We start from the raw sequence: 23,027 nt of genomic DNA, 5'->3' as shown, positions 1-23,027 counted from the left end.
CCATCGTACAGTGGCTGTTGTCTTTATTCCACACCTTTGCTGTGTACTGTGAGATCACTTGTAGCGCAGACCTCATTCAAATTATACAGCGGCACACTTTGTGTGGCTTTCAGCATTATCATTTCCATGTAGAGAGCACAAGATGACATCAAATTGATTGCTTATCCTCCAAAATGTGATCAGAATAGAAAATACAGTACCAATTACTTATCACTGGTATGGTAATTTAGGATGATGTGTGGCCTCAAAATAATTGTCTGTTTTCAACTGTAAAAGGAAAAAAATTTGTTTGCCTACTGATGCCCAGAATCAATAGGCTATATGCTACATATTGATTTATACTTTCAAGCCTTAGGAAAGATGGAATGAGACAAAAAGGTACAGCACGTTTTGTCTTTTGTCAGAAAAGTGTACAATGCTGCCGAGATCAATACTGGTAGTTCTTAGACTGGGTGATAGCATTGTGGATGTCATCTATTAAAACAATGCAGTGCAAGTTAAAATGAATTATCTTGTCGCCAAATGCAAGGTTTTCCCAACATTTTTACTATTTTAAAAATACTTTCCTAGAATATTCTAATGTTGAGTCAGGATTGAGCAAGATGTTGCCAGTTTTTACCATGACATGTATAAACCAGAAGAAATGTGAAATGTTATGGCAGCATTGGTACGTAAAAACACAAATTGTACCATTTCAAACTGTTTTGTGTAATAACGAAACAATCTATTGCAAGCTCCTTTGCAGGAGTTGTGTAAGTAACAAAAGAGAGAAGAGAAATTGCCATATTCTAAAATTGTAAAAACTATAGCTATTATGAAACTGGTAAACAATCATTCAAACTAAGTCCCTTCGCTTAATTTTTGTCCCTTAGCTGGGTGACAAGCAATGTACTCATAGCTACCAGTTTGAACTACAAGATTGAAAATCAAGTAAAAATCTGCCTATATGACAGAAGGTCTTGATGTACTTTTAAAATAAAACAAAACAACACAGAAATTTGAAAATATCTGAAGTCTGTAGAGTCAACTTAGGAATTTCTGGAAATTTTGTCACGGAAGTCATGTTATTACTTTTAGTACACAAAATACCATGTGTAAAAAATCTTTGAGTTGATAAGAACAAAGAACTCGCTGAATGAGTTACCTATCAATATGACTGGATACACTGTCACTGATGGTAGCAAACAAACTTGACTATTATCATATGTATCGTTGATTTTTGTCAAAGTACACTTTTCTGGAATATGGTGTTCCAGCATTTAACAAGATTTCATGGATATATTTCCATGTGTAACATTTGATACTTTCGTAACTTTCAATGTGGCATGGTTACTATAGAAAAGAAAGAGGTTCAGAGGGGTGTTTGTACATTTAGTTAAAAATAAGAACAATTGTAATATTTCTGTTAACAGTAGCACCAATATTCTTGTTACAGTAGCACCAATATTAAATGCCAATTCAACATGATTATAAAATAAACACCATTAAAATGCAGTAATACCAAGAAACAACACCTTTCAGTGTGATGTTCTTTGGTTTCCTCCACACTTTGCAGTTTCCAGAGAACATTTCTCCAGTCCCTAGCCAATTCTTTGACAGTTTGGGTGGTCAGTGTTGTTTATAGAGTAAACAAATTTGAAGAAGACACTCTCTGTATTTGCATATGGAACTCTGTGCAATGTGTTTGTTTTTTGTATGTTTTACTCTTTTCTACTAGCTTTGTTGTTAACCCTTGAGCCGACTCACAACATGATGTGGAATGTCTCCTATTGTCTTTTGTGTGTGATTCTAAACCCATTGAAAATTGCTGTCCATAGTGGGTCCAAATTATCCAAATTGAGTTCAACTATCTTTCTACAAAAGCTCTGATATTATCACTGTATATAGTCATCCTTTCACAAATATTATTTTGTTTATCCTTCACAGTTCTTTGTTTTGATGTTTTTCTATGTCTTTTGTCAGTTTGGAAAGTGCTGTTTTGGTAACGAGAAAAGACAGAATTTAAACTAAGCATTGACTTTCACTCTGCCAAAGGGATGAAGAAATTCCCTCCACGATAGTATATGCTACTGCAATGAAGGCCACTGAGCATTGTTGACTGCATTTGCTATTGTCATTGAGGCCAGGCTGTGTTTTTCTGTCAATGTGACTCTCATCATTATTTGATTGATCTGTGTAATTATAATAATATACAACAAAAAATACAATACTATACCTATTTTAGAAAATAATCTTTCACCACTGTAGTATATGTCCAAAGGGCTGTGCCAATCTTTCCACATTATATTAAAATTAAATGGAAGGGAATATGAAATATTAATCCCAATTAGGCCACAGGTAAGTCAAAGGTAGTTTGAAATTTGAAATGAACATTTCAAGGTCAGGTTTTCTGCTGTGCCCTTGAAAATATTCTGTAGGCTGTGCTAAACTTCAAAATTCATCTGCAGTAATGATTGAATGGTGAATGCCTTAGGCAAGTCTTATTCTCAATAGTCAGCAGTAAGATTGTAAATTTTAAAGTAACAATTGACATCAACAAGAACTCTTCTTTAAGTCTGGTAAGTTTCTTCATTCTATTATAATCATGACTAAATAAAAATTATAGTATTTAATACACAATTAAATTTAGTAATATGGACTATGAAAGTCTGTATTGGATTTAGAATTATTAGCAAAGCATACATGTATACATGCTAAAATGACATCAAATCTCTGTGGTCAGATCATTGAAAAGAATACAGACAGATATTGCAGCGTTATTTGTAACTTTATAATCACATAGAGCATGAAATGGTGCGTGTCATAAATACTCTAGTCATTGAGCCCAGCTGAAATGACACCTGATACAGGTGTAAAGTTAAATCACTTGTGTACATCACCTTGTCCATTCTTTTCAATGGAGGTTTACAACACATGTAAAATAGCAATCCCAACATCATGAAGGCAAACACTTTCATCAAGCTGCATATAACATTCAGCTTCTGGCCATTAACTTTGTTATGAGATTAGATCTGTAGGGTACCGGCTCTGTCTAATATCCAGTGAGACTTAGTATTCAATTCAAGGCAAGGAAATTACTTTCCATTGTAACATCAGTCAAATAATACATTCATTCTTTTTGGGTAGGGTTTATAATTAGCATACAAACTAACAAAATACGCAGTTTGAACATATCTCAATGACATGAAAGCAGATATAAATACTGGTAAGTTATAATTGGTCTTTTCCTAATACATATTTGGAGTGTTCATAAAAATTATTTTTCTTAAAAATTATTTTTCATGAGGCCTGGGAATTCACCTTTGGCATCAGTGAGCAATCATGCATCTGTAAGAGAACAAATATCTAGGCCAGCTGTTCAATCCTTGCAGTTTCTGTTTCTGTTTTCAAATATTAATTTATTTTCCCTGTAAGAAATTTGATAATTATTATGCTGCAATACTAGTGTCACTGTGTGTTTCCTATGAATTTTAAATTTTTGCATCCTGTTCAAGGAGTTTTGCTTTCTATTTTATGTTTGACTGTAGTGTACCTGTCTGATTATCAGAGAGTAGTGCATCTGCAAAGAGTGGATCCATCAAAAGTTTTCTTTTTAATTTTATGGGCATGGAGTGTACTCATTCATATAACATTCTACACCAAAATCAGAAATGAGATCATTGTATACCTTGTGGAAGCTTGCACTTGAATTTCTACATTTCAGTGCACAATTCTTTGAAAGTACTGATAAGCTTACATCGCCTAGCTTCACATCAGATCTTTACAGGATAACGTATGGAGGAAGTTTATCAGTTCATTTGAATGGGTATATCATGGTCAACTCCAAATCTCTCAGAACATCAAAGAAGTCCCGTATCACAAGCATTAGTGCCCAAGCCTAGATACCTCTCATGGGAGTAAAAGAATGTTATCAGAAAGCTGTGATGAAAGGACTTTCCTTCATAACTGAATATTCATCTTGGTTTACAGGCATTCTTCAGGCCAGGTTTCTTCTAATCTGTATATCAGAGCAGCCAGCTAATTGGGAGGGTATTATCAGGGTATCGGCTTTAAATATTTCTCAATGGCAACAGATAGTGAAGCCATATAGCCTATCAATCAATTATCTGTCTAGGGGGCTGCATAATCAATAATATAGGAAGACTTCTAACTCATTTTTCTGCACAAAATAAAATCTGCACGTATGTTAAGATAGAATGATCTTGGAACAGAAATTCAGACACTCAAATTTTTACAATTCTTTTTCTGATTCCCGCTTGTGGGGGTCATTTTAAAGCTGTCAGAGAAAGAGAAATTTTCATTAAAGTTTTCAAAAATCGAAAAGTTTATCTTTCTCCATAGAGTTAACAAAGTGATGGTGACCATTTTGAATTTCATAAATTGGTAAATATTAACCCTCCGAGTGCAGAAGTCAATTTTTGTAGCCTTTATAAAATATAATGGCTACTATTTATTTTTTCAGATCCAGATAGTGTTTTCAGTTTTTTCCCAAAATTTTGTCAAATGAAATGTGTGGATTATGCCTGTGATCCCAGCAAAGAAGATGAAACAAGCTCTCAGTTTGATCATTGTATGCCCTGTCAGATAGCGGCTATTTATTTTGTGACAAGTTGGTTGCTATGGAAACCAGATTCTGGTATTCTGAATCATCTAACACATGCTACAAAGAGTCATATGCAAATGATGATGGTATGCTTCAGAAAATCTGATGGTGTTTGTAATCACTTTCACAGCAGGTCGACCCATTCTGTTATTGAGTTAAATTTAATACTGCAAGCATGAATCTGTCCAATTCATCACATTTGGACCAGCTGAAGACAAGTGGGCAAAGTTCATGCTATAGAATTCCAGGTACTGGTAAAAATAATAATCACATATGGTATTATTGATGGTACCACTCATACTGTTTTATCAGATGGTGGTTTTTCGCATGATTGATTTAAGATTGCTCAAAAATTGGAGTATTTCAATTAAAATTGTGCTGTGGATGTGGCTTTATTGTGTTGTTCATTGTAGTGCCCTTGACATGTTTGTATAATAATCTCTGCTTTCTGAAATTGTGAAGTACAAGTGTTTTCAGGAGACGTTTTGAAAAACAATAAAATTATAATGTATTCCAAAGTAGCATAGCGCTGGAACACCTATTAGCTGTTGCCATAAGCTAGTCTACAGTAAATAGCCAAAAAATACTGCAGTGATTTGAAACAATAATAAAACTGTAGACAGTAGCTGATATTGTAACTGATATTCCAAAACACTGTATAGGTAAAAACAAAGAATGAAATGTGGTCATTGCACAGCACCAGTCAATGTTGTCATGATTGACAAGTCTTACATTTGTTGTGAGGCACATTCCAATGCTTTCCAGTTAAATATTACATCAATAATATTTGTGTAATATTAAATGCAAACAAACAGAGGATTTTTATTGAATTTGGAGTGGATTCAAATTTCAGCAATTTGCTGCCTCACAGGGTAATATCCTGAGATTAAACACTGCGTATGGTATTATAGTTTACTTTTGGTTGATGTTTAAATAGAACGATAACTGTTGTATGCAATTGCAATGCTGGACATCAATTGAACTATCGTGATGAGACCTTCATAATCAATGGTTTACTACGCACAAAAACAGTAACATATGCTGAGTGAGACAACCAGAAACAAATCTCTAATGTCAACTGTTGGGCTGTAATAACTTGTGTTGTGCCTCTATGTAGTACATCAACTTTTGAAAGAAAAATTACATTTCATTGTAAAGGTAGTAATATGATTGAAACATGGAATTACTGGAATAAAAGTGCACAGGATAAACTGTTTATTTCTCTGTGTCCCCAATGCATACATACAAGCTGATAGGAAAGTGTTAATTAGCACATTGATGCTTTTTAAAGTTACAATGTAAGTCTGTACACATAGAGTCACTATACCTCTTAAACTTAAATTCTGTGGATCTTGAAAGGATGATGCACATCATTCATTTGCACAGAATCTCCCTGACTCAACAGTGAAACGGCATTATGTTCCCTGTTACCATTTTATCACCAAGAAATCTGTGTAACTTCAGGTATGAAGCCGTTCAGCCCCAATATGGCATTATTTTTATGTGATCCGATGTTGCACCACTCAGTGGTAGATATTTGTGCAGGATAAGCTATGTCATTTTCTGTGAGCAAGAACATAAATTTGCTATTTTTGTTTCATATACCGCTTTATCCAAGACAATACTTGAATCAATGAATAAAAAAGCAGAGCTGATATTGTCAACATGCGTGCCTTAATACACTTGCTTTGATTGATCTTAGTAGTTAGATAAATGAACAGCTCATAAAATAGCCATTAAATCACATCTGGTGGTCTATTTCCTGTCTACACTGCCACATCCTCTTAACGAAATCGATTGCATTGTACCTTACTTCCTGAAATGAACACAAGTATGTCACTTTCATTTATTACCAATGGTCAGATTAATAATATAGTCCCGCTGTTCATATACACGCTGTATGCATGTAGATTTTCTTTGCTTTAAAAGTTTAAAACCAGGCAGCGAAAACAAAATACATTTATTGCAATATTAGGAATTTTCTGCATGTATCTGTCAATGAAAAGTGATCATGATAGACATTTTTGTTTAATTTCTAGCAGCAACAGCAATAATTCACAGTTCACGAAGGATTAAATTATGAAAAATCAAATATTCACTGTTCATTATTTCTATGTATTATAACAAATTTCACTTGATGTCGTGTGATGTCACACACACTACATGTATATCAAGGCATACATATTTTATACACATCTATTAAATCATAGCAATATAGGCTTCATAATATTATGCAGCCAATATTACCCACAGCCAATATCACCTTCCCCAACATAAAAGTTCATTTTATCATTACATGTGCAATACAATTTTGCCATTTGCCCCTGTTGCATGTTATAAACTTCTCTTTTCTTGAAGTGATAACTTTTTATCTGACCCTCCTAAGATCCTTTCCTGCAAATGGTGCAACCATGTATGTCACAGCGACCAAAAAAATTTAAACAATTGCCGTATGTAAGGATACATGGCTCCAAGTTGTAGGTCTTTGTTCTACTTTACATTATTAATTAAAAGGGTAAATAAGCTAGTTGACTTTCGATAGTACTTCCATTATTTTTGTGTACATAAAAGAAATAAATTTGGAATTTCTTCTGTGTCCAGACTAAAATTCAGACGTCAACCATAACTTTGAACTTTTAACACACACATATACAGACGTTGTTGACAATTTCAAGCTCTTGTCAGTTGGGAATAGAATAAGAAAGTGATTTTTTGCAGAGAAAACAAAAATAATTTACCACGAAATTAGCATTATACAGCTAATGGCGCTTTTTCCAAGGTTTAATGTTAGTCATTGCCTTTTACTGAACTTCTGAAAATAAAGAAACATCAACAGTCCAAATGGAATCAATACAAGCCAAGGGACTCTTAGCTCTGTTAGTCCAGCTGCATAAATTTACCATACATTTTGCATGTTGGCTACGCATGCTGAAATCTTTTCGCAGACTGCAAGTCCATAGCTGATATGCTGTGCTCATCAGTACATGAAATGACATTGCAAACCCAGACAGTGGAATGGATAAGATATTTCCTCTTGCTTCAATAGTCAATGCGAAATCAGCCATGAGTGTCTCCGACTGCATTGCACAAATTGTATACCGGTATGTTGTATGGGATCTCACTAAACTATGCAACCAGATTTACTGTTGTCAGGCAGCAAATTTCCTCATTCCTAGTCAGGACTTTCTGTGTACATCTTCATTATCAACAGCCAGGCTAGCATAGCGACAATGTGCCTGTATCTGAGAAAACTAGCTGCCAGTGATTTGTATGAAAGAAGACACAATCAATATTGGAAACTGAGCAAAGGTCTGAAGTGTCAACAAAGTGATAGGTCTTCAATCACACTAATATCCTGTGCTCTTCTCATTGCCATGGCAACAACTTCCCATTGCCATGGCAACATCCTCTTGCACTGCAATCACAAGTTGGTGATAACCTCTCCAGGAGAAAGAGAGAGACGTCTATTCTGTAACATTTGTTTGATGATGAAAGCTTGAAGAGTGTATAAACTGATGCATCCTTAGATGGCTTTGTTCGTTTCTGTATTCAGCAGTCACATAGTGCTGTTGTTGTAACAGTCTTCCTTCTGCAAGTCTCAATCAGCCAGTTAACCAGAAGTAGATTGGATTATTTCCTATATTTTGAAAATTGATAATATGCCTCATGTTACATGCTTACATTTTTATTAATGATAACTTCCCTATCTACTATTCACTTGCACAAAAATTGTAAATGGCTTGTCTAGTACCATCTGCACTTTTAGGTGACCTTTTCAAGTTTATGGGCAATGTGACAGAAACATAATCTATTAGTTTTCATCAATTTGACAGAAACATAATCTATTGATTTTCGTCATCAGCCAAGAGTAGTTTCTACTCTGTAAGGTTGTAGACAGGTCTATATTCAAGAAATACATAAGATCCACTGTACAGTCATTTTGGAACATGCCATTACTAAAGAATTGTACAGCATATGTGATTTGTAAATCAGCTCTTGAAATTTGATAATTTGTAGCTGTTGAAACTCTTGTAATGTCAGGAATGAGAAATTCTTAGAATGACTAATGAAATCTACCTTTGAATTGAAAAATAAACACATATGCATTTAATCGATGCTTGATTAGGAGGTTTGTATCATCAGGGCTTTCTTACAAATTTTATTGACTTTTACCTTGTGTTGATTGTTGATAGGGGTAATAGAATAGTGATTAATATCAGTGTGTTGACATAAGAACTGTACTTAGAACATAATTCATTGCAAGTCTCTTAGTATGACATATGTGGAGAAACAGCATTTGTTTACATTACTTTTTTCATAGCGAACTGGATGCATAAAGGCAGGAAGTAAATGTGATGAAGGTGATGACGGTGATGATGATGGTGATAAAAATGATGACGATGATGATGATGATGATGATGATGAAATGACGATGATGATAAATGTGATGATGGAATGATGATGATGATGATGATGAAAATGATGATGATGATGATGATGATGATGATGATGATGATTAAAATGATGATGATCATCATAATTATCATCAAAATGTTCAACTAATTATTTTAGTGCCTATTCTATGTGTCTCAATAAGTAAACTTCATCAAATGTGCAAAACTTCATTTTTTTTACAGCATTTTATTTTTAGGAGAGGAAAAATTAATCATACAAAGCCCAAAGAAAGGGTCATTTTCAAATATTCTAAATGACTTAACCATGCAAATGTGTCAAAACAATTAATACTCAGAATTATCCAATGCTGCATGGTATTATCTGAAGTTTTGGTCCATTCTGACATTTTTCTTTGCTTTGTATTTTATTACAGGTGCTTATCAGTACTGTAGGATAAGTTATGTAGTCAAGACATTCTGTAACATCTGACTGCAAGACAATCTTTGCACTGACGATCATTCTCTGACAATCATAGCTAAACATCGAACCCACAGCCACAGAGAAGTTGGTGAGTTGAAATTGCTGATACATGCATTTTCAAATTAAAGCTATCACATACCTAGATACTGATATGTATACAAATAATATATTGAGTTTGAGACATACAAATTTTCTAAAATTTATTGACACTGTAAGTGCAAAGTGTCTGCTATCTCTTAAGAGATAGCAGACACTTTGCACAAATTTGTTAGCTCAAAGGAGAAAATTGACTTTCAGTTTTCTCAGGAACAAGACAGTGAAAATGTCATACACAAGCTTTTTAGCAAAATAAATCTGCCTAATTATAAACAGCAGACCACCAAAATATTGTAAAAATTTGAGAGTCCAAATATCCATCCCTTACCCCTCAGCACTTCCTCATTTTCACTGACCTCATTTTCGGATGAGCAACACTTGAAAATACCAACCACGGATCGTTCATCACCAATGAAAGTCTGGTAGTGACAAGAGTTAAACCTCACATTTCTACGGTACCAGAGTAAGGTCTCCCCAGACTGTCAATTCGTTGATGAAATTTGGTCACTAGGCTGTATAGGAGGATATTGCTGTGTCTTCAATGTCAGCTTTCTCTCGATAATTCAATATCAGAATGTTAAAGAAATACATGATTGCAAAGTGTGAAACAAGCGGAGTATGATAAAAATTTTTAGACTAGAACCAGCATTATGCAGAAAAACAAGCATGTTTTATGTTTAATTGAAAAAGACAAGCATGTTACATTCCCAGTCAACAAAGACAAGCATGTTACATGCCTAGTAAACAAAGACAAGCATGTTACATGCCTAGTCAACAAAGACAAGCATGTTACATGCCTAGTCAACAAAGACAGCATGTTACATGCCTAGTCAACAAAGACAAGCATTTTACATGCCTAGTCAAGAAAGACAGCATGTTACATGCTTTAATTTAGTCAATAAAGACAACCATGTTACATGCTTAGTCAATGAGAGATCCAATGAAAGTTCATGAATTGTCTTTTTCCAGCATAACTGTAAATAGTAAAATTGCGCTTCTAAAACTACAGGGACTAGAAACTCATAGCTGCCCCAGCAAACCCAGGTGTTTGAAGAATAATTTGTTGATGAGAATCATCTGAAAACATTCCAACAGAGTAGTCCCTGGGGATAGACATAAAAAAAATAATTACTAAATGTACAATAGAGTTGATTTCATGATAAGCAAACGCATGAAAGTCATTAGTGTTGAATTTTTGTGTTTAGTTATAAATATTTGGTTTTGCATAGAACGAGTCAAGTGATCGATTGAGTTAATTTTTTTTTTGAAGATTGAATTAATATCGTTTATCATAGGCGTCTCACATACCGCTATGAGACCTTACACTTGAAATACTCAACTTTCATAGGCATAACCACTATACCAAACTTAACCCTGGCACAAGACAATAAAGTGTATATTAATTTCAATATTTACACATTGCAGCTTATGAATCATCAATTCCATTAAATTGTCAACTGACAATTTAGATTTTGGTCAAAAAATATCAGGATATTCTTTGCACATGTGTTTTTCCAAACACCACGTTAAATGTGACAGGATAACGAGATACCATTAAAACAACAATTAAAGTATTTTATTATAAAGAAGGTATCCCAGCAAGATCTCTAGTCTAGCCATGGTGAAGTCATCATTAACTTACACTAAATGTCTCTTCAAGCCAAGATGCATGCATAATTTTTAAAGTGAACGTCACCCTTTCAAAAATTGTGGTGTATCTTGTGTATGTGGAAATTATACTTCTTGTTTTGACCTGCTGTTTGCAACTTAAACAATTGCACCATGTACTTGACTTTTCACCTCTGACATCTGACCTACTTCTCAATCAGCCTAACTGGACTTAATACTTTGAATGGCTCCAGGGCGTACTTCAAATGACAGGAAAGATAGTCTGAGTCAACTCTGTGATAAGGCATATGATAATGAACAGCCAATGTAAATAGTATGTTGTGCCTCTCATACTGCAATATTGAGAGGTTTTTGGTAACTTTGAATAATTTATCATGTGTTTTTAAAGTGCTTGGCAATTGATGATTGTTTCAGGAAATTTATGAATGGCATAATGTACTTCTGCTCAAGTAACACCCTGTCTTTCCGGCGGTTGAGAATCATGAACTCTAACAAAGAGGCCTACATTTTCTGCTCAGAGGACCGATACTGTGTGCTGCGATCAAATAAGAAAATGTGTTGCTATACGTCAATTAGTTTCTATATTCATTACAATGCATTTTCATTGTTTATGCATTAACATTCAGTGATACATAAATTGTCTAATAATGCAGCAGTGAATTTTATCATTTTTTGTCATGTTTAACCAGAAACTAAGAATTCAAACTAAGTCAATCACAAAATAAAATATGAACTGAATATGCTCACGTGTTTTACAACAGGTTCATTAATAGTAGTACCTTCACAGAACAATAAGATATATGTTATCACTATATGTAGCTGGTTTTTCGCACAGTACTCTCAGAGTTTAATCACAAATTACAAAACTTTATTTAATATGCAAATGAGCTGTTAATTAACTTGACACTGCTCAATGCTTCATGGGACAACTAGATATCCATCAGGTCAACATTTGTAGCACGTTTTATTTAATTTAGTGCTGTAATTTTAGAGTAATGTCACTAATTACAAAGTTCATTAAATATGTAATAAACCCTAAATTAACTTGACACTGTTCAATGATTCATAGCACAATTAAATATTCATCAAATCAATTTCTGTAGCATGTTTCACAAAATTTGGTGGCGTAATTTCAGAGTTATATACCCATTACAAAGTTTATAAATATGCAAATACCCTTAATTAACTTTACACTACTAAATGCTTTACAACACAGTTAGATATCTGTCGTATCAGTATGTGCAGCAGTGTTCATCACATTTGATGCAGTTATTCGGAGTTATATGACTAATTATAAGACTTCATGGAATATGCAAATGAGCTAATTATTAACTTGACACTGCTCAATGCTTCTCAGTACAATTTGATATTTATCAAAACAATATCTGTAGCAAGTTTCATCAAATGTAATGCTTTAATTATGGAGTAATATCACTAATTACAAAGTTCATTAAATATGCAAATGAACCCTTAATTAACTTCACACAACTAAATGCTCTACACCACAATTAGATATCTGTCGGATCAGTATCTGCAGCAGATTTCATCACATTTGGTGCAGTTATTTTGGAGTTATATCACTAATTACTAAACTTCATAAAATATGCAAATGACCTATTTGTTAACTTGACACTGCCAAATGCTTCTCAGTACAATTAGATATTTATCAAAACAATATCTGTACCAAATTTCACTGACTTTGGTGCTGTAATTTCAGAGTTATATACCTAATTACAAAGTTCATTAAATATGCAAATGAACCCTTAATTAATTTCACACTACTAAATGCTTTACACTACAGTTAGATATCAGTCGGATCAGTATCTGCAGCAGATTTCATCACATTTGGTGAAGTTATTTCGGAGTTATATGACTAATTACAAACCTTCATAAAATATGCAAATGAGCTATTTATTAACTTGACACTGCCTAATGCTTCTAAGTATAATTAGATATATATCAGATCAATATTTGTTGCACGTATCATCAAGTTTGGTGCAGGAATTTCAGAGTTATCTCACTAATAACAAAAGTTCATTAAATATGCAAATGAGAAGATAATTGACATGACACTCACAGTATCATCATAATGTTCTTAGATTGTCATCTGTGAAAAGTTTCATGAAATTTGGTGCAGTATTTCTTGATATATGTCTACACTGTCATTACCGTCTCCATAGGGAAACCATTGTACGGAAAAAAACAATATTGCATAACTTCATTAATATGCAAGCCACACTAACCAAAATCTAATCAGTTCTTGCAAGTAACAATGGTACCGGTGTACCAAATCTGATCTGAATCCGTTCAGGCGTTTTTGAGTTATCGTGTAAACAGACAGACAGACACACACACACACACACACACTAACACACACACACACACACACACGGACAGACAGACAGACATCGCTATGACAATAGCCCACGTGTTTACACACGTGAGCTAAAATGTCATTCCAATATAAAGCATCATAATGGTATTTCTTAGAAAGACAGTAGTAACACACAGCTGTAGTTTTCAAAAGCGGTCTTCTTAGAACTAAAAAATTTCCCACTGCCTTAACTATCTTGCAGCTGTCATTGGAAAGATTTTTTACCAGCTTTGGCACAAAGAATTTTGGTTTATTTTACACAAAGAACTCAAATAAACAAGAAAATATGGAACGATATGTGACAGAATAAAATAATCAAAGGGCCAATAGTCATAACTTTTGATTTGTTCACTATTATTTTGTACGTGTTAATTGCAAGTTGTACTACTTACAGAAGCAAGTTGCAATACCCACCGTTAGTATTAATCTTGTCAACTCACTACGGCAACAAATAAATATTTAATCTAGAGGAATACATCCTATACATACCGGTACATGTAATATCAGAAATTACACTTGTAACGAAAAAAATTATCTTCCCCTCCAGCCATCGTGAAAAATAATAGAGAGTTGCTCATGCTAACAAAGCATAACCTCTAGGCAAGATTTTAAAACCTATAATGACATTTCTAAGATTCTAGAATTCACAAAGGATGAAAGAATTATATCAGCTGTGGTCTTTTTCCCCCGAAGCTTTTCAGCAAATCAGTCAATAAAATTTGCCACAAAATGTTTTTCCCTCCTGTTCAAAAGTAAGATTTTCTGAGACATGGCTGTTGCAGAAATACAGAATTCCTAAAAATGGCATTAACTAAAGACCTGTAAACAATGGTATAAGTGTTAAAACCATGTAAAGCAGAATATATTATTCGAAAAATTAGAACCACATGATACAGCAAGACGAATTATCACATTATTTCATATTTTTGTTGACAAATTTCGCCATTCTACAGCTCCGTTTTTCAAGGTCTTGTGTACAAAGAAGATAAATATTAATATGATAAATTATTCAACAGAAGAGACCGTTCAATCATTAATCAACAAGTGTTTTTGCAATAATAAAGTAAGCTAATGGTTATAATGGTTAATGTTTAAAATTTTACAATGTTGATTTGTACTTTCAATATTTAAATCCAGGAGGTTCTAGGCACGTAGATATGTTAATTAACCCCCGGGCGATGTTATCAATTTAAAATTTTTCTTTTGGTGTTTGTTATTTTGCATATGAATTAGTAATTTGGTTTTTGTTATTTTGCATAATAATTGGTAATTTGGTAATTGTTATTTAGCTTTTGAATAGGTAATTTGGTATTTGTTATTTTGCATATGAATTGGTAATTTGGTATTTGTTATTTTTATTTATTTATTTATTTATTTCGAACTCCAACACAGATATGATACAGTTAAAAACCCATACACATCCGCACTTACAGGAGGATTTTAGTAAAAATACAAATAACATGATGTTACAGGACAAGAAAGCAAGTTAAAACAAATGACATGCAAACAAGGACAAAGTAAAAATTCAAAAGCAAATGCTTTTAGCTTTTCTTTTAAAACTCGAAACAGGAATGTTAAAAATTGGTAGACATTGATAAAAACTATTATATAGCTTTGGAATGCGATTAAAAGTGAATTGCTAGTAAATTTAACTCTACCACCAGGTTCATGAAATGTCCGTTTCTGTCTAGTTGATCGCCCAGGAATGTGTAAATTAAAATTGGTTGGCAATCAAGAAGGGCATTAATTGATTTGTGAAGAAAACAAGGTCAAAATAAGTGCGCCGTTTAGACAGCATTGGTAAATTAAACATAACACACATATCATCATATGAATAATCATCAAACCTTACATTTACAAGATAACACAAATATTTAACAAAGTTACGCTGTACAGCTTCCAGTTTGTCTGAGTACACTTTCTCTATTCCAAACAACTGATGCATACTCGAGTTTAGTTCTAATGAATGTTTTGTAAACCACGAGCAATGCATCCACTGACAACCGTTTGCCAAACCTTTTTTAGCATGCCAAGTAGTCTTCGAGCATCAGTGACAATTGAAACATATTTTGTATATTTTGTATATGAATAAGTAATTTGGTGTTTGTTATTTTGCATATGAATTGGTAATTTGGTGTTTGTTATTTTGCATATGAATTGGTAATTTGGTGTTTGTTATTTTGCATATGAATTGGTAATTTGGTGTTTGTTATTTTGCATATGAATTGGTAATTTGGTGTTTGTTATTTTGCATATGAATTGGTAATTTGGTGTTTGTTATTTTGCATATGAATTGGTAATTTGGTGTTTGTTATTTTGCATATGAATTGGTAATTTGGTGTTTGTTATTTTGCATATAAATTGGTAATTTGATGTTTGTTATTTTGCATATGAATAGGTAATTTGGTATTTGTTATTTTGCATATGAATAGGTAAATTGTTGTTTATTATATTGCAAATGAATAGGGAAATTGATGTTCGTTATTTTGCATATAAATTAGCCAATACTGAAGACATACATATAGATGATGAAACATTCTTATGAGACAGGAATGGAAATTTTAATATTAATTGAAATGAACAATTAATAAAAGAAAATGGATATTAAAATATGAAGACTGAGCAGCTTGTCACCTGTTGTTCCTTATCTTGCCTGCCAGGACTGCAACATTTGTTATCTTTGGGTCACATATTGAAATGTTTACTTTTATATTTTTGTTGTGGGTACAGTAGCCTTCACTATCCGTACATAATTGTTAAAGATAGCTCCATTGGCTGTAACATTTCCTGTATTTCCATGAATTTTTTCTCTGCTTGTAATTGATGGTTTCTTTCCAAATCATGTCACATTCCTAGAGTTCAATTTGTCATAACAGTAAAAATGTGTGCATTATGTTAATGTCCAATGTTATTCAATGGAATTTCGAGTCTGGACTTCAATTCATTACTCAACTATGACATTGCATTTTTATGCAGTGTGTTATGAATTCAAGTGGAAAAATGATGAAAATAGTATTACAACAAGTTGCAACTTTTTATTTTATCCCCAGCACTGTTAGTATCTGCTAGATCTCCATATATAATTTTTTAACCAAAATAAACATATTGCTCCATTATTCCCTTCAATTTTTCCATTCAAAACGATGGGGTTTTTACCCAGGTATTGTGGTGAACGGGTCAGAGCTGACATGGATTCTATATGGCGTACATGGAATTGTCTTGATTCATGTGTTTGCAAACAAGGTGAACTTCAATAGACATCAATAGACACAATACTGATCAGTATATAACAACAAAAAATGTGTTCTCTGTTTGAAAAAAAACCATCAATGGCTTGATAACGGCTTGTTGCTAGGGTGGCAGTCAATATTTGCCAAAAACGAATTCTTGTTGCTACGTTCAATTACAAATCATGACATAATTCCCTTAGATGCCAATGAATGATAATAAATACATGTTACAATAATAATACCATATCCAAGTTTTTTTTTCCACTACCCTATTTCATACATTGATAAGCGTTCACTCTTTTGTATGACAGCCCACTATAAAAACACCTGATGTATAATATATAGGAAGTAAAATGAAACGGCATTAATAACCAACCTGTCAGTCACCTGGATTTTGTTGGTGAGTGCATATTTTCATTAGCAGTCCATTCAAAATGAAATTGAAGTGATGGCTCCAGAAATGTGACACAAAATATATCGCTGGGTATGGAAATTTGATTTCGCATTGTGAAATGTCACAGTCAAGGCATTATCAACCCCCCAAAAATTACAAATAAGCAGTTTCCTTCATTTACCTTTTGATAGAAAATTTATTTCAGTTGCATATAGGTGAACATGAAAATCCAGGACAGCAAATTACATGGCAGTTCAAATTATTGAAATGAAAATTTAAAAAGGGGCAAAGCTAACAGTAACATGAGACAGAGCAAGTGTTTTGACGCCAAAAAGTGAAGCATCTCATCAAGTGTTGAACTAACACTGATTCTGTGTTACAACTCTAACCATGCATGTTTTTAAAAGGGCAAAGTGATTGTCACAGAGTATTTTGTAATTGTACTCTTTATGTTGCTGGGAAACGCCATTAAACAGTAATTATCGGCACACTGTCATCTCCAGACACACCTCTCAAATGAACAACTCTGCCATGTACAGTGTAGTCACATAAGGTGTCTGTCTATACTTGTGATACTATAATTTTTATTGGATGACAAGACTAGACACTCAATTCACCAAAGAAAAATATAACATATATTAAGTAAGTTTTACAAGCCCAACACGCTTGCATCTCCTGGTTTTCAGTCAGCAATGGAAAGATCTTTTGTTTTATGCTGCCTTATGAGAGTTTATATGTCAACAGCAAAAAAGCTGTATATACACATTGACTGAGACAGACTTTACACAGAGCTAGACAAATAGCTGAACAATCAGCAGCCTTGGTAAAGCACGCACTATAACTGTTGACGTGTATTATTACTCAGATCTTCGCTCGGCTGCCTAGCACAGCATAGCGGCCATGGTCATTCTTCCTGAGACATACCATCTATCATTTACAGTCCATTTGGTTTTATAGCTTGACGTGACACTGACAATTTCGCGAGCACATGACAGATACTTCAAATGCCCAGCATTTCCAGTCAGCATTGGATGTGACTTCCAGAGTTCTTTCTCTCCTGTACTGATGACGTCAAGTTTCTAGCTCCGGTATGTAACGAAAATTCCTCACAATTTTTTTCTCAAGTTTGTGGTATTTTTGAAATTCAGAATTCAAGGACTTTAAAAGCTATAGTGTCATGAAATGTGTACATACAACCATGAGTGCTGGTATTTCAAGGCTAGGTGTTTGACTACATCATGTACACATGTAGTTATACCAGGTGTTGAAATATTTGATAATATGGCAGTTGCATAACCATTTTACAGAGGACCGGTTTGTAATGTTGTGAGTATTGCTAATGTAACTTGTAAAGGTAGCTAAGGCTTTCCTGTTTATATCATAGACTATATAAATTTAGTTCTCAATCAAATTCCAAAAAAATTATAAATTGTCACCATATCTGTAGTTCATACAATGTCATTTTATAAAGGCTACTTAATCCTAAATGCACACTTTCAAAATTAAAACTTTTGCATTATAATCCTATCAGGTTAACAACAATCATTTTTCATTTTAACGCTTTCTCTAATCTCTACAATTAAGTTAGAATGTGCCTCGGGGACAGATATTTGGACTCTGAAATTTCTACAATTCTTTTCTGATCTACTACTTGTAGAGGCTCATCTTACTAGTAAAGCTTTCAGAGAAAGAAATGTTTTCACCATCTTAGTTTTTTGAAAATCCAAAATTTAATTTTTTCCCATAGAGTTAACATACCTGGCAGCCATTTTGAATTTCAAATATCAAAAAATTTTGGTTTCAAACTTGGCACGGTGACCCTAGTTTTATTGTTGATTTGATAAGAGAATGGTTGACAGAGTCATTGAGGAAATTTTAAGCAAAAATTTAATTCTTTCAGTTTTTAGGTGCAGTTGATTTGAAACTGAAATTTCTACACAGTGTTGACCATAACAGTGTGGCATGTATTTAAACTTGCATAGCATTGCAACAATTGACAGTGACCCCTAGCAACATTTTGTTCAAGAGTTTGACAAACCTTGAGCTAAAGAATGAAAAAGGCTATGTTCCTGTTCAGGATCAGTATTGTCGTCTTAGTCAAGGTTTTATTTTGACTGAAGTGAAAGAGCCATTGCCATATCAGATAAAAAAAATTTCACATTTCATATGATTCTGAACTGTGAACAGTGTTATTTTGAAGACCTTTATATTAAACACTGCAACAGCGTTAAAGTGACAAAGTAGGTGTGACTTTTGATATTTTTATTCCATATAATTTCTTCTTTTCAATCTCCCAAGTTGCCTTTGTATAAAAATATGCAATATCATTAGTTGATAAATGAGTTTGAATTTGGATTGACATTGGGTTTTCAACAGTAAACATTGGACATAAACACTTTTTGGATGAGAACAAGGAACTACATGTATTTTACAAAAAGAATGCATTGTTGAAATATCAAAGTTTACATAGTGGTTTTAAAACATGAGATGGCTATTTAAAAACTAATTGCAGCATTTACCATGATTGCTACACTGACATTATACAAAGTGTTATTCAAACCTTGATTTGGTAACTAACATCCACATTTGAACAATTTTGTTGGCAGGGATATCATCATTGAGAATGGCATGTCATTCAAACAGCTGGCCACGTCACATACATGTAGCTGTTCATCAGGCTAGAACATATTTTAGAGCAGTTTTCTGCATCGTGCGCTGAAATGATGCCACAAAAATCTTGATGTGTTTTAAATGCAAGTGAAACATTGGTAGACTGTCTCCATCACAGTGATTTATCAGATATTGAGCTTTTGATGTGTTTTAGGTAAAATATGAATTTTTTTTGTTATTCTTGAACAATAGTCATAAAAAGGTCTTCTACAGCTTGAGAAAAATCAAAAAAAAATTAAGAACATTTAGGAGAATCATGAATTTGTTTTTGATTATTGCACCACAATTTTCCAAAAACATTTAGAAATGAAAATTTTGCAAATATGTCACTCAGCACCTTTGCTGAAATCAAATAACCTGGTATGAATGATTTCTAAATATCTTGTATCCTTTTGATTTCAAGTTTTTATTTTCTGAATTTGTTCTTAAAACCTGCACATGTTTTGAAAGAAAGCAAAGTCGTGTGTTAAGTACTAGCTTACTGTGAAGGTTTTGTCAAGTTACAAAATTTTTCCCATTATTCCAATTTCTGTTTCCTTTCAAAAAAATCAAAACAAGATGAAGATACTGTCCATTTACATTGGTAATATTCATAGTTAGGTTATTCACTCAGAGCTTATTGTGTTTTCAGCAGTACTATAATATTCATATACAGCCTTGTAGAAACACTCAAAGTAAACGGTGATCAACTGATAGTGTGATTAAAATGACACATTATTACATTGACAAGCTCAGGTTTCTCCCAGAGGCCTGGCAGTAGTTGTAAAGTATCTGCCAATGTGTTAATTGCTCTTCCATTTGCCTCAAGTCAAAAATACACCCATCTTGGAAAGTCACATGAGAGCCAGGCGTTCTGTAATCAATCTGACTTAATTGAAATGATCACATGTCAAATGTGTATAAATTAATTGACTGAACTCAGAGCCAGTAATTTCACATGTGTCTGTCACTTTTACACGTTGGTCATACATATCACAACATGGTGTTCATCCACGTCACTGGAAATGATGATGACCTTTTTCAGTGTTATTCCGCAAAAATAACTTTCCCCATACTCTTACTTGATACATGTAGTCAGATAATGTACCAGGACCTCAGTAACCACAGTAGTATTATGAGCATATTACCGTACTGTACTGCTTGAACATCCAAAAGGAAAAGCCCATATCTCAGTGTAACTATGCACTCATTGTAGACACTCCAACAGGTGGTCAGTACAGTTGCAGGGCCTGACTACAACATACATGCTTGAGTTGTACCTGGTATGTATAATAGCAGCATTTGTAGCCAAATACTAACCACTGACCAGATGAACTTGAGCTCATTGTATGCTTTATATCTGTTCTTTCCAGTAGAATTTCTGAAGAGTACAAGATTTGAGCTTTGAGATTAACCGTAGGAATTTTTGTATAAACAGTCTTTTTCAATTTAGTCATGGATATAAAATACATTGATAGGCCATTATCTGAAAATATAGACAAAAACTTGTCAAAAGTAGCATATTTATGTAGGTACATGTGACTTGACATACCTCCTGCATGTGGAGTATGCCATAATAAGTATGTTGTTCTTCCTCCTGTGTTTCATACAAAGCTTGTGATAAAATATTCACACTTGAATAACGGTCAGCGTAAAAGCCCATTGCCAGGTAACCGAGTGGGATCTTTGTCTTTCAGAAACAATATATGAACAAGGTCAGCAATAGATAGCATTGTTGGTGAGGGTACTGTAAGTGTAATTTGGAATAGTGCCACACACTGAGAACAACACTTGAAATGTAAAAAAAATCAAGCTGTGAGCCACAGTGCTGACAACATCATCAAAGCAATACACATTAGTCACCAATTCTGATAGTCCAAAACTGAATTGTTACTGCCAACCATCCTGCAAATTGATAGCGTGATAGAAGACTAAGGCAAGTGGACACTTATCAAATCATTACATGTTGTTGAGTATTACAGGGCAGTGAATACCCAGTAATACTCATCTTATTCATTTGCAACTACTGTGCACAGTAAAGTGTTTGAAACGACTCAAAGTATAAAAAGGGGGCTTCTGTTTTAACATTTACTTCAAATATTTCTTGAGGGTAAAAGTGGATATGTGTTCAAGCAATCATGGCTAAATTCTAATTTTGTGATTCCAAAACATTTTTGTCAAAAATCTACATGCTAGCAGTAACCAAGATACAACATGAAAGCGTGTATAAATTAAACCCGAGTACCACTTTGTATAAGGTATTTCTCCTTGTAAAAGCTTGTAATATATAATTTTTTTCCAAGGATGAAAAATATGGTTTCATTCTTATAGCTTGATATTGGATTAACTAGACCTACATGATTATCAGATATTTGTACCCCTTATTGCTATCCCACTGATCGCACCACCCTCTATATCATGTAAACAGAAACAACATATTCCCCTTACCCACATTATTCAAGCCTCCTATGTTGGTGCGTAGGGTTAATGCATTTTTATCAGATTATTAATGCAATTGATCCATAGCAACTGACTGTACGTCCATCACTAGCCTGCAAAATAACTCTGCAGTTGTTTTGACATGTAGCGATGCAGTGATTGCTCATCAACAACATAGAATCATTGAAAACCTGTCAAATATATATATGCCAGAATGCAAAATTCTTTACCATCTACCCTGTGTGCCCAATTCTATTAGTAGGTAGTGTAAATTTTCATTCATAATTTCTACATTTCATAAAGTATAATCAAGATACAGCATAGTGAAATGTGTAACACAGACTGTCTGTGTTAAATGAATGGTAAATAACATTTGTGAGTTGAGACATTTCCTGCTGTATTATCCGGGACATTAATTCTGTCATTCTTTATTCGGGTGCCAAGTCATTCCTATCTAGGTGATAATTATAAGTCTTGCATGTTTTCTCACTTCCCTCACACAACTTGGCAACAATACAGCAATACAACACATCAATTATCAAAATGAAACTACTGAAGCGATTGAGATGCTTTCAATACTGAACAATACATTCATTTATTTCATGTCAAACGTTTGCGTATTACACATGCCAGAGTGTTAGTCTGACCATATCATGTCATAATTGCAACATACATACATGCACTGTCATGAACTGCCGGTTCTTGACACAAGTTATTTATCATTGTCACCTACTCACC

General features: G+C 33.7%; 1 protein-coding gene across 9 annotated transcripts in view; it reads left to right on the top strand.

Annotated features, from left to right (window-relative positions):
* The window catches only part of LOC139115677 (uncharacterized), a 107,434-nt gene that overhangs the window by 595 nt on the left and 83,812 nt on the right, over nucleotides 1-23,027 (top strand). For 8 of the 9 annotated variants that reach the window (XM_070677974.1, XM_070677972.1, XM_070677973.1 and 5 more), the window contains exon 2: nucleotides 9,432-9,566. The gene's annotated coding sequence lies outside the window, so the exon portion shown is untranslated. Of the gene's footprint in view, nucleotides 1-9,431; nucleotides 9,567-17,118; nucleotides 17,208-18,158; nucleotides 18,290-23,027 lie in introns of all 9 variants that reach the window. The other variant, XM_070677971.1, reaches the window with a different exon arrangement.

This window comes from Ptychodera flava, chromosome 17 (genome assembly GCF_041260155.1).
Source record: "Ptychodera flava strain L36383 chromosome 17, AS_Pfla_20210202, whole genome shotgun sequence".
NCBI lineage: Eukaryota > Metazoa > Hemichordata > Enteropneusta > Ptychoderidae > Ptychodera > Ptychodera flava.
This window is presented reverse-complemented; position numbering and strand designations above follow the sequence as displayed.